We start from the raw sequence: 16,783 nt of genomic DNA on the forward strand, positions 1-16,783 counted from the left end.
TTATAAGCGCCTTTCAAAACTCTCAAGGTCACTTTCCAGTCACAGGATGTAAAACAAATAATAATAATAATAATGATACTACTACTACTACTACTAATAATAATAATACATTTAATTTCTAAGCGCGTTTCAAAACTCACAAGGACTGCTCAGCTCTTTTCTCTGGATTGTAAGATGTTCACGGACACTTATTTTATGTAAAGCACTTCTTTTGCAGATACAGCTGAAGTGAAAACGATATCTAAATAACAATATACCGTACAGTGCTTTCACAATAGTTGAAGCTGGAGCAAAGCGTTTAACTAAACAGTTAACATATAAATAAAATAATAAACACAACACAAAGCGACATAGCGGTCAGTGTGTATTACTTCCGGGTTGAGTGAACGATGGCACGAATAGCTGCCGCTGCTCACCCGGCGAAAAAAAATGTTGTTCTTATCCTGCGACTGTAAAGTGTACTTGAGAGTTTTGAGCAGCGCTTATAAATAAAATTTATTATTATGATTATTATTATTATATTGCACGTATATAGTACTGTACAGTACTTCAATTTCAGTGTACAGCAGGGGGCGCTATAGTACAAAATGGCACCTCCCTAAAATTAAAACAACACGGATGGATTAATCTTCTTAATTGTTATTCCGCCAATGCGATATCAATCAGAATAACGTGTTGAACACCATCCTTCAACTAAGCTCTTCTGAATGCTAAATGTAACCAGTGCGTCATGATGGATGAAGCTTGCTCGTCATTACTGGCGGTGTAAATGTGCGGGTGAAAAATAGAGCGGCCATGTGAGCCTGCAGGTTACTTTTGGTCGGTTGCCACAGAAACATTAACACGAGTCTTGGTTTGTTCATGCGCTTTGTTTGTGACCTTGGCAGTATCGATTGGACTGCATTTCATCTCCCCACCTTCTACTCTTTGATGGTTCCATTATGTTTTTGGGACCAGTTGTCTCGACTCCGTTTAAAATGTCGCCACAAAAGATACGGGTTGATTATGTGTCAGGCGTATTTCATTTGAAATGAATGAGTGAATCGATGTGAATCGATGAACGAAAGAGGTTTCTGGAAGACAAGAATGTACCGTATTTTAAGGTGCACCAGAGTACAGTGATACCTCGGTTTACGAACCCCTTGGCTTACAAACTTTTCGGTTTGCGAATGTTACATTTATGAATATTTTACCTTGGCATACGAACTTTTTTCGCACACGGAGCTGCCTCAATGAGCGATGTGTCATTCAGGAACGAGCCTGTTCTTCTAACAACAAAATGGCAGCCGACTGTTTTTGTCCTCTATTCCCCGTCTTCGGTTAAAGCCACGTGATTGGTCAAGAACGCAGCAGTGAGGGGGGTTTAAACATTAAAGAAACAGGCAGACGACAGTGAGGTAGTTTCAACTTTGATAGTTCCAAGGCAGAATGTAGACTGCAAGGTTAAAATATCCCATCAATCAGGCTACACAAACAACCCGCACAAGCCATCTGTACATTTGATGCAAAAAGCTATCAACCCAGCGAAACAGAACACAATTGATGAGGAACTAGATACAATTATCACAGAGAAGCTACAAGGGATCATTCCTCAAGATGGTGGAAGAAGGTTACGTTCCTCATCGTTTAATACTGAGGAAACCAGACACTCCATTCCATAAAGCCATTAATGACCATCACAAAGGTAAATAAAATGACTTTATTGTATAGTACAGTTTATTTCTTTAATCATAATACTATAGCATATTTATTATACATAAAATAAGGTATATTTTGTGTAGTTTTAAGGCTTAGAAAATTAGAAAGTAGAAAATTATGTTTTATGGGGACCTGGGAACGGATTATTCACATTTTAATGGTTTCCTATGGGAAATTATTTTTTGGGATACACACTTTTTGCCTTACACACTGTCTGGGAACCAATTAAGTTCGTAAGCCAAGGTATCACTGTATGACGCTGGCTGCAAATGGCTCCTGGGACTTTATTCGCACACAGTGTTCACTCAACCCGGAAGTGACTCAAATAGATAGCAAGCTAGGTAGCTAGCTAATAGATAGCCAGCTAGGCAGTTAGCTAACTAGCTAGATAGCCATATAGCTAATAAATAGCCAGCTACATAGCTAGCTAGCCAGCCAGATAGCCAATAGATAGCAATTGGATAGCAAATAGATATGCTATCGTCTGCTGATGTTAAATGAATGACTAAAGGGAAAAAAAATCTGCATTTAGTCAGAATATTTCTTGATTTATTTAGCTAGCTAGCTATTTACTATCTAGCTGGCTGGCTGGCTATCTAGCTAGCTATCGAACTATTTAGCTATCTATTAGCTATCTATTGGCTAGCTAGCTAGCTTTCTATCTCTTTGAGTTACTTCCGGGTTGAGTGACGGCTGGCGCATGCTGCTGCCGCTGCTCACCCACAAAAAAATGTATCTTGTGACTGTAAAGTGACCTTGAGACTTTTGAAAGGCGCTTAGAAATGAAATGGATTATTATTATTATTATTATATTGAATGTACTTATTAGTAATTGTATGAAAAAAATGCTGTGGGTTGTCCTTTAAACTACAGTATTTTGTCAAATAATCTTTGGACACATTCAGTTCAAACTACCTTGCGCCATGCTGTGTAACGTAGCTGGTTTTGTTGAAACAAATGTGAATTTTCTTTTAAAGTCGCTGACATCGTGACAATTGATTACCTTCTCAGTTTGATAGAGCAAAAATCCAGGCGATGTGCTTGCTTGCATGGACCATCAGTGTTCCCAGTGACCACAGTTTGAGAACCTCTGTCTGAACTCGCCAATTTTCCCACTAGGAATGTGAATGATACTTGAGAAGGAACCATCATCAGGTGGGCGTCTGGTTTAATGCTGCACTCCAAAAGGCAGTGAAAGAACCCATGACACAGGGTAAAAAAAACTCCTGCAACCCACCCCGAAAAAAAGATCGGGTAGGCTCCAGCCCACGGAGGAGTGGAGTTGTCTCTCACTTGCTTTAGACTCGACTAACTCCATTTTGGAACAACAGCTGTTGGAAGAAGACAAGAAGACACAAGCAGCTTTTCGCAATCTCCCGTTGTTCCGCCGAACGTTGTTTGTTCATCTTCAACGGCGTCGTGCAGCTTCAGCTTCGGCTCATTTCGTCGTGTTTTTTTTTCGCTTCGGACTGGCAGGAAACTTAAACAGGAATCGATGGTGACAAATGTCCATTGTAACAAGTGGATAAGAGGAAGCGTGCGGATCAAGGTTAGTGACGCTCTCGTTTGTTTGTCGCGTCCAGAACGTAATTTGATTTTTATTTTGGCTGTGAAAATGAAAAAGGGTTTCAAATGTGTCGTTTTGGAGATGAATTTGTAAAACGTGCAGTATATTCACGAAGCGGCGACGAGCAGACAGTAAGAAATGTACACCTTCTCTCCCATTTATCGTCTTTGTCCTCACGTTCTACCTTAACCTGCTCATGTCACAATGTTAAGTAACGACATTATAATTGTTGTCTTCTGCTCACATTGTGTGCTGGCATTGTCATGCTAGCTGCCTGTTAGCACTGGGTGGACACTAGTTCGCGCTCGCGCATATCTACTCCACATAAAAAAAACCTCAATCTTTTTCATTTAGTTGTTGCTCCCGTGTTGGCTTTGTACGCATCATCGCCCCCTTGAATGTTTTGGGATTGTGTGGGAGGGAATGAACTACACGCTGGGCCACTATTGCAGACGCCAACCATAAAAGGGAGCTTTTGGGAATCACCCACCACAGACCCCCGCTTTGCTCGAGTGTTGCTGGGCAAATGCCAGCATCACCCGGCATGAGACGACAAACTATGGCTTCTTGCCTGTCTCTCCGTTGTGTTTTTTTTACTCCACACCGTCGCCTGAGGAGGAATCATCCTCCCTCGTGCACTAAACTAAAACGAGAAGAAGCGTGATCACAAAATAACCCGTGTAGCCCTGAAGCGACATGTCACGTCTTCCCCATGGATACGATTTTGCCATTGACTCTTTGGTGAGCCTTGCCTTGGGGAAACTGTTGCATATTGGAAGTGATTTTATTTCAAGCCAAGTTACCTACCTGTGTTCAATTTGTAAGTAATACCAAATTATGATAATGCTGGTCATAAGGTGACCCCAAGGACACCACTTGGGAACATGTGGCTTGAATAATTGACTTCAATATAGAACGGTGATTGGTTTTTATTATGCTTTTCATTATGCAAACTTGCTGAATGCATTCCATATTGCTATCTCTTCTTTTGAAACCGACGATCCAAACTTGTCAGTCCTCCCGAATGATGGTTTAGGGGAAAACAACCGGAAAAAACAGTCAAATCAATAAAGATAGTGGGGAAAAAAAGGTTGTCAAATAAATCAGCAAATAGAATTGTATTATGTTGACCTTGAACTGTACCATGTGTTGTCTCTTTCCTGCCTTTCTGTGCCGAACACATGACTAGGCTTGCAGGGGGGAAAATGTGTGTTGGAGAATAGTAATTGGAATTTCATTCAAATGTTGATACACATTTAAGCGAATTTAGTGAAATGCACAGAACGGACATGCGACTTATCCTCGTTTCCATCTGTGATGATTTTGGGAATATTGAAAGAGGAAACCGCCATGATGTGACGTCACATGATAGAGTCTCTGCCACATGACAATTGGCTGACTGTCAACAGAAGTGATGAGGGGCACATTGCTCATCGAGCTTTTGACGTTTGGCAGATCTGTGATCACAATTTTGTCAGCATTCGAGGGGTCATGGAAAGGGAACAGCCAAGAAGATTAATTTTGGCAAGGGGCCATGGCCAACGCTCTATCGGCACCCAAAGAAGCCAAAACTAAACCTGAACAAATTCAGGAATGGCGCTCTACGTCATATTTTCAATTCTCGAATAAATTCGTGAATGCCAGTGAATGAAATAACTACTTTCTCCTTGTCACTTATTGCAACTGTATTGTCCTGACATACAGACGCATAAATATATCCAATTATTCTTTGTGAATTACAGTAATATTTAGTTCAAATAGTATTTTAATTCCTTTTTTATATGTATCTTAAATCAAGTAATATGTATCACTGATTTCTTATTATATAGCTGCTGTACCAGTTTGATATTCAACCATGTTGTTTGTTTCCCTGCTCACAATGAATTGTGGTAAATTCAGTGACCGTTAATGCTTTTCTCTTGGACATTCGGACATGCTACACAATGACGTACCCCTTAATGGTGAAGAATATAGAGACACACCACCACGGCCAGAAGAAAAGACAAAAATATTCCACTCGTGAGAAAATAATGAGATTTTATGAGAATTGCGAGACCACTCGAGTCTGTATGTTATGAAAATCGCGCTTCAGATGCAAAAAATACTCTTCAAAATAAACATCACATCAGGGTTTAATATATGAGATATCATATTTCAGGGCAATATTTTATGCACGGTGATGTCAAGTCACCATGTAACAAGTTCATGGTTAAGACTCAGCCTCCAAGTGGATGCTTTTTATGAGTGATGCAAATCCTGAAGACGAGACTTAACTTCCGAGATGCTGCTCCTAAGTCTGTGATGTTTCAACAGTTAATACGTGACATCACATACTGTATTGGAGAATAGTTTGCACTATTAATTGAATAATTTGTCATTTATGCTAAAATGATAATTTCCCGTTACACAGAAATCTGTGTACCGATTGTTGAAAAGTGGCGTCAATAAAAATAAATGTTTTCCCGAACGTGGTGAAAATGTTTCATCAATATTGATTACCGTATTTTCCGGTGGCGCACTGGAGTATAGATGCTCCCCAATTTACGAACGAGATACGTTCCGAACAGTCGTTCGTAAGGTGAATTTGTTCGTAAGTTTAAAGCAGATTCTTTACTTACAGACAGTGTATTTTAGGTGTTCAAATACCTGACATGTTTCGGCGTATACTTCCGCCTTCGTCAGAGTCTGACGATTGTTCATGTAGTCCTAAAACTCAATATTCCGTGGGTACTGGAATTTGAGTGACAATGACAAAAACCTTGGTGCTGAAGTGTACACATTTTAGCACGTTTGGCAGTGGCTGAGTTAAAAAGGCATGTGGCTAAAAAGGCATGTGGCTCAGAGTCTGACGAAGGCGGAAGTATACGCCGAAACATGTCAGGTATTTGAACACCTAAAATACACTGTAAGTAAAGAATCTGCTTTAAATTAGATATCAAGTAAACAGGATGTACTTAGTACAACGATTGTTCGTAAGTTGTTTCAGTGCTATATTTTGAATATACAGTAAAGTCTCGTTATATCGGTTATATCGATAGTACTGCTTATTACGATACTATTTCTATGAACGCAAGGAGAAAATTTACATGCCGCAGGATCGGATATATCGATAGTCTGGTTATATCGATATTTTTTCCGACTCCCGAGAATATCGATATAACGAGACTTTACTGTATATGTTTCAGGCTTATATAATTATATTTATAATAATAATAGTACATTTCATGCTGGAAGTTTTTTGGAAGTGCCTCATTGTTCCGTCGAGTTCTCAGAGGTGATGACGGCATGACCCCTGTCAGCTTTCCCATCACTTTGTCACCCTAACGGCGGTTGTACAACTTTTGGAAGCGACAGGACCGTTCCGCCTATGGACTATTTTTCAATAACACCATCTGTGTAATCACATCGTTAATGGCCTCGTATTTTGCGGACGGGGATTTGTCGGTTCAATGCTTCTGACCCTCAACTGCATTCTTTGCCCCGCGTACTGAGGACTTAAGCGCTTCTGTTTTTAGCAGCCGGACTTCCCCATGAAGAGAAGATCAAAGCCTGAAATTGCTCGAGCTGTCCGATTACACAAGTAACTTGAAACTCCTACGTTTATACTGTATTATTCAAGAGAAATGTGTGCCCTCTACACGAGCTTCAGGATATCATATGCGAGATTTGCTCAAGGCTGTTCTTGATCGCACCAAAACTGAAAAATGTGTAGGGTGCGAGCCACATGCCTTTTTAACTCAGTCACTGCCAAACGTGCTAAAATGTGTACACTTCAGCACCAAGGTTTTTGTCATTTTCACTCAAATTCCAGTACCCACGGAATATTGAGTTTTAGGACTACATGAACATTCAATGTAAGATTTATGATGACCGTATTTTCCAGCGTACAGTGAGACCTCAACTTACGAACTTAATTGGTTCCCAGACAGAGTGTGTAAGGCGAAAAGTGTGTATCTCAAAAAAAAATTCCCATAGGAAACCATTAAAATGGGAATAATCTGTTCCCGGGTTTCCATAAAATATACTTTTCAACTAAATAAGCCTTAAAACTACACACAACATACCTTATTCTATGTATAATAAATGTGCTATTGTATTGTAATGAAAGAAATACACTGCATTGTATCATAAAGTCACTTTATTTACATTTGTAATGGTCATTGATGGCTTGCTGGAATGGCGTTGGAGGTCAAAGGGAATTGCTGTTTGGAAAGAGAGGCACATTACATGAGGACTGTAATTAAAGAAATGAACTGTGCTGTAAAATAAAGTTTTATTTACCTTTTTGATGGTCGTTGATGGCTTATGAAAGGAGAGTTACCTTCCATAAGGACTGTTGGTAACTTAACCTCTGGTGCTGTTCGGTCGTGTGCTTCCGCCAGCCGTGGTGGGTGTGTATTATGAAAATAGTGCTTATTATAAGGTTTAATTTTCAGAAATTTGAAGTTTGTAAGACCGGAAACAAATTCCTTGTGTGTTCTACATACTTGGCAATAAAGATGATTCTGATTCTGATTGTAAGTTGAGGTCTCACTGTATATGGTGCACCGAAAAGCCTTTATTTTCTTCAAAAGATGACCCTGCACCTTATACGTAGTTGCATCTCATATATGAAGTGATATTGAGCCACAACAGGTCTCACAACTAAGCCACCGACTACATTTCCCCCCGTAGAAGGAGTGCGTAACCCCAGCTTATACAGACGCTCCCCAACTTATGAACGAGATACGTTCCGAACTATCGTTCGTAAGGTGAATTTGTTCGTAAGTTGCTTCAGTGCTATATTTTGTATGGAATGTATGTTTAAGGCTTGTTCTTAAATGGCGACAGGCCTACACAAATTCTTAACAATTTATATAATGATCAAAAGAATCACATGGATAGAGGATCAATATCAACCAGTCCTTGAGTGTTGGTTTCAATATCAGATATCATAAAGTGGTATTGAGCCATTCCTAATTTGGTGGTGCCTTCATATTTATACCATACTTGAAATCACGTCACAACAAACAAGTCAATCTGACGAAGTGGCCTTTGAGCAGGGAAGTGAATGGATGATGGTGACTCCAAGCTCACATGGCATCATCCCAACTCTGCTCTAAATTTTTCAGCCCCAGCTTCGAGCGAGTGTTGTACATACTGCATCAATGGATTTTTGATCCATTCGCCCCTACCTACACAAGCTCAAATTGAAGATGTGGCATCCGTTTGAGGACTTAAAGCAATTGAATAGCGAGGCGGCAGCTAAGCTGATCAAGTAGGTCGCCAGCTAACGGTATTTTCAGGTCGAGCCACTCGCTCACCTGCTTCTCTTGTGCACGTGTCCTTGAGTGAGACGCTCACCCCCAAATTTATCCCAATTGTTATCCAGCGCATGTGCCACGACTCTCGGAGTGAGTGCGAGAAAGACAGTGAGACAAATTAAACATGGATATTCAAGATGGCGTCGCGAATGGCAGCCTCGGTCACATGCTCCCTAGTATTGTTCCTGGTTTTGTCATTTTCATTTGTTTTTTGCGACCCTACGCGACTGATTTTCTTGATGATGATACTAGTGCAGCGTGTTCTACTGGAAACAAATTCCTTGTGTGTTCTACATACTTGGCAATAAAGATGATTCTGATGATGTAACCATTCCATCAAGCCATCAATGACCATCACAAATGTAAATAAAGTGATTTTATAATACAATGCAGTGTATTTCTTTCATTACAATACAATAGCACATTTACTATACATAGAATAAGGTATATTGTGTGTAGTTTTAAGGCTTATTTAGTTGAAAAGTATATTTTATGTAAACCCGGGAACGGATTATTCCCATTGTAATGGTTTCTTATGGGGAAAAAAAATTGAGATACACACTTTGCGCCTTACACACTCTGTCTGGGAACCAATTAAGTTCGTAAGTTGAGGTCTCACTGTATTGATTTACAGAAAATAGCGCTTTCAAAATAACTGAAGCTGTAATAAAGCGCTAACATAGACCAAAGGCAAATGCTGCCCCCTCGTGGAACTGAAAAAACATGGTCAGAGGTCTGATCAGCGCTTTATCCGCAATCACAAACCAAAACCTGAACACATTCGGGAATGGCGCTCCACGTCACACTTTTGGATTCCCGAATAAATTTGGGAATGGTAGCGAATGGGTTAAAATATACCTGTTGATTCTGTTCATTAATAAGCTAGGAGAACAAACCGTAAATGAAGCAAATTGACATACTGTATTTCTCTGTAAGTGGATTTGTTGTTGCTACGAACTCTCAGGGCACGACAAACAGTTTTTGGTTAATCTCTTTTTCAGTGTTCTGGCAGCCAAGTCAATGCAGATTGCTGCTCTCTCTTCCGAACACATTAGCATACATTTCACAGGCAGGGTCTCAGAGTTGAATAAACACAGCTTTCCATTTATTTATTGAGGTTTTTAATCAAAGCGTATTATGCTAATGGGTTTCGACCATGGGAACCGATTTGGAAATCAAATTGAAGTGCACGTTTTTTTTGCTCATTCAGTCAACAAAAATTCCATGATACACTGGGCCTGCAAGAAAAATTAAAGGCATAAGATTTATTGTGAAAAGATTGAGTTTGATTGAATGTCATATTTATTTTAAATCGTGATATGAATAAAACGCTAAAATCAGTTGAATGGAAACATGCTGAAGGCTATGAGGAAGAGTTCAGTGTGACGGCGTGTAATTATAATCATACATTTCATTTATAAACGCCTTTCAAAACTCTCAAGGTCACTTTACAGTCACAGGATAAGTGTTTCTGTGGGTTAGACACGCGCCAGCGTTCACTCAACCAGGAAGTAACTCAAATAGATAGAAAGCTAGCTAGCTGATAGATAGCCAATCGATAGCTACTGAACCAGCCAGATAGCTAATAGATAGCAAATGTATAGCTAATAGATAGCAAAGTGATAGCAAATCGATAGCCATCTAGGTAGCTAGCTAGCTAGATTACTCGATAGCCAGCTATATAGCTCTATAGCTAATAGATAGATAGCTAGCAAGCCAGCCAGATAGCTAATAGATAGCAAATGAGTAGCTAATAGATGCCAAATGTATAGCTAATAGATAGCAAAGGCATAGCAAATTGATAGCCATGTAGGTAGCCAGCTAAATAGCCATCTAGGTAGCCAGCTAGATACACATTTAGGTAGCCATCTAGGTAGCCAGATATGTAACCAGTTAGGTAGCCATCTAGCTAGTCATCTAGGTAGCCAGATAGGTAGCCATCTTGGTAACTCGCTAGGTAGCCATCTAGCTAGCCATCTAGGTACCCAGATAGGTAGCCATCTTGGTAACTCGCCAGGTAGCCATCTGGGTAGCCAGCTAGGTAGCGTTTTTATCGCATATATATCAGTTATATTTTTATTTTTAGATGAATAAAAGTCAAACAGGTCAATGTGTGCTGTAGCATTATTTTATAGCATTTTTTTGACTGATATTGATACTGATATTCCTGATTGGCATGTGATCTGGTTCGTGCTTTGTATATGCATTCACCTTGGGAATCCTCAGGCTTGGTCTGCTTTAAACTGCGTTACTGCTTCCCTCAAAAAGGACTGTATTGCAGCTTTCAGAGGAATAGTGATGAGATTTATTGATTCAAGACTTCTCACAGCTTTTACACAGTCGACCTTTGACTTTGAAATTGCCTGCAAATTCAGGCAATATTAATATGTTAATAATAATATTAATATGTTTCCGTTACCCCCCTCTAGCTAAGTGTAATGTTTTATTTGTGTTTACATGCTATCTTAATGTTACCGCGCCACAACAACAAGCCGACGTCCCTTTCCTGCTCCCTTTGAATCTTCTGGCTGTCATTGTAAATTAAAAACCCGTTCAGCCTGCAGCCAAGGGTGTTCCTTCTTTTACACCCTGGAAAATGCTCCCATCTATTTCCCGAGCCCCTCACCAGTAATTTGGAAACACAGTACACACGAATGCACCATTTTGAACATCAACCTAAAATACTGCAATGCACACATCATCTTGGAGTTTTTATGAACATCATTTCTGAGATTGATTTTCATTTTTTTTTTTAAGATGTCTCCTTTTTAATGGGGCTGATGTCAGGACAGAACGCAGTTCAACAAACACAAGAATGCAATATGTACGCCTCTATGTCTAAATCCTTCGCTCTGATATTCTCATGTTGTTGCTGTGTTGATTTTATTTGAAGAATACGCCACAGCCCAAAAAACAAACAAAAAAAAAAAACAGCTGCAGCATAAAAAATGTCACCCGAGCCGAACTTTGCACATCCCTAATATACGACGTCAATCGTTTATTTTGGTTTCGGTTTGTTTACCATATCGAATGACACCTTTATTATCTCACTATGAGAAATGTGCTGCAGACCCTGCACTCCCCTCCCTCTCTGTTTTCCCCCTTTTAATTGGGCAAATCCAATCACATGCTTTTAAGATCTTCCTTGACATGGGCCAGCAAAGTGTGATCATGAAATGACTTGATGCGGCATAACAAACAGCGGAGGTTGGACTAATCGAGTTTCCAGCTTGATGCCTTTTCTGCCGCCATTTTTTATTGTGTTAGTCCAGAGAATAATCCTGCAGCCAGATTTTTTAGTCAGACGGTGAAGATGATTGTGCAAATAGCAAACAGATGAGCATAAATGAAGCTTTCATAAGTAAACATGTATCCGTTCTTGTATCCGTTCTTACCTATGTGTATATATGTGTGTGTGTTTGTGTGATTTTGTGTATGGATGGATGTATGGATGGATAATATATCAAGAAGTTAGCTAGTTAGCTATCCGTCCCTCATTCTCCTCACACCCATCAAATTATCTTCCCTTTTCTCCTGCCTAATCAGGCCATGGCACCCTGCTCAGCCACGTGTGTGCATGTGCGTACATGTGTGTGTGTGTGCGAATGCAGAACCTTGGAGAAGGATTGGGCATAAACAACACGGGCAAACAAGCCACCTGCTTCCTGCTGAGCTTTCTTGTTATTTAATGTGTGGATGGAAATAGAACCGGGCAACCTTGCAATAGAATTAAAGTGGAGAGAGCGTCCATCCAGCTCATAGAAAATCCCACAACACAACATTATTTTGTAAACGGAACATTATTTTCTGAATACAATATACAGTTCAGCTCATACGTTTACATTGTGAATGCCATGCCATTGATTTTAAAGTTTTTGCTTGCAACGGTGGAATAATTGCAGAATTACCATATTTTCCGGTGTATTAGGCGCACCCAAAAACCTTCATTTTCTTCTAAAGATGACCCTGCGCCTTCTGCACAGGTGCGCCTCATGCAATGTGAAGGGTCCAGTCTTAAGCTACAATATGTTTTGACATTGTCAATATAAAATCATCATTGGATATGGCACCAAGCGGAAAGTGACGAGAGTTTGAAGCCTTTCTCTTGGTAAAATGACACCAGGGACGTGCTAGTCACAGCTCCCAACCGCCGACGTAATCAAAGCCTTCCCTCCAGACCAGTAAAGCGATGGCACTAAAATGGCACACATTTAAAGGGCAACCCACGTCACGTTTTTGTTTTTTTTTAACTGACATCAGAACAACGTTTTATAGCATCTAAAATACCCAAAACACGCAGTATGATATTTTTATTCAAATGCAAAACACCAATAAAAATGACTTAAAGTGGCCAAAATCTGGAAAAAAATTGAGCTGCGAATTGGGCATTTTCAGAAGTCCCGCCCCCAGTTCGTGACATCACGCCAAGACGTCTTGAATTGCTGGAGAATAAAAACAATGGCTTCAGATTCGGATAATATGCTTTCTTGTTACACATCCAGTTATGAATATGATTCAAATAGTTCTGAAGAGGAAAGCATACATGTTTGCAATCGATTAAAGAATTTATTCCGTGTCATTTTGAGGCAAACGGGCGGGGGGGATGTCTCACCCAAAAAGAGGCAATAAAATGGCCACCTAGCTGTGAGGAATGAATCAGCCCGTTTCCACAGGCTGATAAATTCTTCAATGGAGCTTGGACTCCCTCTGCCGGCGGCTTTTGGATGTAAAATAAAAAAAAAAAAAAAACAGTACAGCAAAATACATTGACGTGATGGAAGGACCGCTACAATGCGTCTTTTTTACGGTGAAGGGCGGTTCTTTAGTGACGTCACGTGAGGACTCGTCACCAACTCAAAAACAAGACTTCCTGAATGTTCAGCGCGAGTCTTAAAACGTAAAATATAGCTATATGCGGTGGAATCTTATTAAAATACGCCCAGTAGAAGTCATTTGAAGCCATTTTACAAATTATGGACACAACTTGTTTAAACAACTGGTGGTCATTTTAGCTGTAGTCGCAATTCAGTGTGACAGGCATAATATGAGGCCGAGTGCTTGGGGCTGACACCACACATACAGTGCTGACTTATACAAACCAGGGGATTCCCGGAGACCAGAGAGGCTAAACATGGGAAGGAACATTTTGACCATAAAAGCACATACAGCTCGGATTTCCTTTGGCTCCATCCAGAGGCGTCATATTGTTGTTGTTTTTTTTTTTTTTTTTTTTTTTTGCCCATGTCTTCTGTAGCTGATCACAAGCTGGAGATTTGTTTTGTGGCTGTTTTTATGCAACCACTCCCATCAGTCAGCGGCTGTCGGCAGCATCAATGGGGATCTCCGGTGTCTGGGTGTGACTGTGAAACATCTTCAGTCGCGTTAAAAACAAACAGCGGTCACAAGAAAATGTGGCAGCTTTGGAGATTGCTTTTGCGGTTGACACTGTTGCGGTAGTGTATCTGTGTATTAAAACCCACATAATTCCATTGGCGCATCACGTTTGTATAGATTCGGAAATCTATTTGGGTAACCTGCATAAAATATCATTAAAAAAAGCTCTTTCTCTGTCCCATGCCTGTGCCTAATACTACAATCCATCTTGTGTTTGTGGTAAAAACAGAAATATCACCGCTGCTAAACTAAGATGGTCCTTCGTAGATCGATAAAGGTTTTTTTCAGCCGTCATCTGTACTTCTTTGAAAGTGTCGGACTTTTCACTCCTCATCCGAAAAGCTTCGTCAGCTAAATACCAGCACAACTTTTGTTCGCTGACGAAGCTTTTCAAATGAGGAGCGAAACATCCGACACCTTCAAAGAAGTACAGATGACTGCGAAAGAAACATTTTCATCGATGGACCACTCCTGTACGTCTGAGAGCTTACACAGATGTATCCTTTGTACAAAGAGACCTCGATTTACGAACTTAATTGGTTCCCAGACAGAGTATGTAAGACGAAAAGTGTGTATCTCAAAAGAACATTTCCCATAGGAAACCATTAAAATGGGAATAATCCGTTCCTGGGTTTCCATAAAATATACTTTTCAACTAAATAAGCCTAAAAAACTACACACAACATACCTTATTCTATGTATAATAAATGTGCTATTGTATTGTAATGAAAGTAATACACTGCATTGTATCATAAAGTCACTTTATTTACATTTGTGATGGTCATTTATGGCTTAAGGTCAAAGGGAATTGCTGTTTGGAAAGAGAGGCGCATTACATGAGGACTGTAATTAAAGAAATAAACTGTTCTGTAAAATAAAGTTTTATTTACCTTTTTGATGGTCATTGATGGCTTATGGAAGGAGATCCACCTTCCATAAGGACTATTGGTAACTTAACCTCTGGTGCTGTTCGGTCGTGTGCTTGCGCCGAAGATCACTCCGCCAGCCGTGGTGGGTGTGTATTATGAAAATAGTGCTTATTATAAGGTTTAATTTTCGTAAATTTGACGTTTGTAAGACGAAAAGTTTGTAAGTTGAGGTCTCACTGTACTTCATTTCACCATACTGAGCAAAACCTCCAGCAAGTCTAGCGTTAGTAGTGTTCTTTCTTTTTGGCAAATGTATTTGCACTTGATCTCTTGTTATGAACTAAAGATGATCATGAGGTTTGAGCCAGATCGATTCTGTATTTTGCTGTAGGCTTCTGAAGTAGCATTTTTTTTCTTTCATGCTTCAATTCACTCAAGACCTTTCTGTGGGAGCTAACGCTAATGGCTTCGGTCAGGCTTTTTACCGTCTGTTCCTAAGCTGTTCATTACACCTTCCTGCTGGTGAGCTCACTATGCTCATTTAGGACAGTAGAAGAGCCCAGCTGGAATTAAGAATCACACTTTCATAACCCAAGGAGGTTAAATAAACAAGCGTAATTAGTTCTATTGTATTCCTACACATCCAAATGACAAGACACAGCCCAAATTTGAGCGAGATGATATGGTGAACTCCCTTTTTGCATTACAGTTGCTGTCCTGTAAAACGCTTCCTGTCACTCGATTCCCCAGTTAGCAGTTTGTTAATTTTCACCTCAGCAAGGGATCACAGTTAGCCACGACTCAGAAGGATCAGGTGCAAATATATGCAGCACCACTGAATGGGAAGGACTTTAAATAATTTATCAGAGGAAGACCAGCAAGCAGGAGTCATTCCAAAATGGAATACAATTCTTGTGTTTGAACTGAGCTTGTTATCAGTCGATCGGGTGTTGTCATCATGTGAATAGCCAGTGCCCGTCACATTTAAAGGACAACTGACACCATTTTTTTTGTTTCCGAACTGACATTTTAGAGTATCTAAAATACCCAAAACACGCAGGCTGATATTTTTAGTATAATTTTCGATTGTGTACTCGAGTCACACATGTTCACTAAGCATATGAAACTTTTGAATATGATAACTTCTTATTCTGTCTAATTTCTATCAATGCTCCAAGTTAGAGGCACACCCCAAACCACGAATGCTGTCATTTGATTGGTCAGACATATTCCGAGACAACTAGTCTTACAAGTCTAGTTATAATTGATACAATGCTCTAACAAATTAATGGTTTTCAATCAAGATTCAAGATGTTCTCCTCGATCTCAGGGTTTCCACTAGTTGAGTTTGTAAGCTCATACTTGACATTCAGCAGAAAGTGGCATTTGTTTACATATTTCTTGTTGTGGGAAGGAGCTAAAGGGTAGTTCGCAACAGTATGGAGGACTAGCACTAGGAACACACTACCCTCACTTGTTCTAGTTTCTCTTTTGCACTTTGGGATTCTAATGACTTTGGTAATTTGGATACTCTGTCTCTTTGTCTCTCGCTCTCTGTTTCTCTCTCTCCCTCTGTTTCTCTTTACCTCTCTGTCATTCTCTCTTTTCTTTTTCTCTCTCTTTCTCATTCTATGTTTTTCTTTTTCTCTTTCTCTGTCGCTTGTCTTTCTCTTGTTGTCTTTCTCCCTCCCTCTGTCTGTCTCTCCCTCCCTCTGGCTCTTTACCTCTCTCTCTTTCTCTCTCATTCTCTCTCTTTTTCTTTTTCGCTCTCTTTCGCATTTGACCTCTGTTTTTCTTTTTTTCTTTTCTCTCTCTCTCTCTTACTCTTGTCTTTCTCTCTCTCTCTTTCTCTCTCTCTCTCTCTCTCTCTCTCTCTCTCTCTCTCTCTCTCTCTCTCTCTCTCTCCCCCCCTGTCTCTCTCTCTCTTTTTGTCTTTCTCATTGTATCTCTCT

The 16,783-nt window shown here is 40.0% G+C and overlaps 1 protein-coding gene across 1 annotated transcript in view; it reads left to right on the forward strand.

Annotated features, from left to right (window-relative positions):
- The first annotated feature begins 2,950 nt into the window (after nt 1-2,950).
- pkig (protein kinase (cAMP-dependent, catalytic) inhibitor gamma) overlaps nt 2,951-16,783 on the forward strand; it is a 21,281-nt gene continuing 7,448 nt past the window's right edge. Inside the window, exon 1 of the mRNA XM_088991950.1 lies at nt 2,951-3,247. The gene's annotated coding sequence lies outside the window, so the exon portion shown is untranslated. The remainder of the gene's footprint in view (nt 3,248-16,783) is intronic.

This window comes from Hippocampus bargibanti, linkage group LG01 (genome assembly GCF_051943395.1).
Source record: "Hippocampus bargibanti isolate YZ-2025 linkage group LG01, ASM5194339v1, whole genome shotgun sequence".
Taxonomy (NCBI): domain Eukaryota; kingdom Metazoa; phylum Chordata; class Actinopteri; order Syngnathiformes; family Syngnathidae; genus Hippocampus; species Hippocampus bargibanti.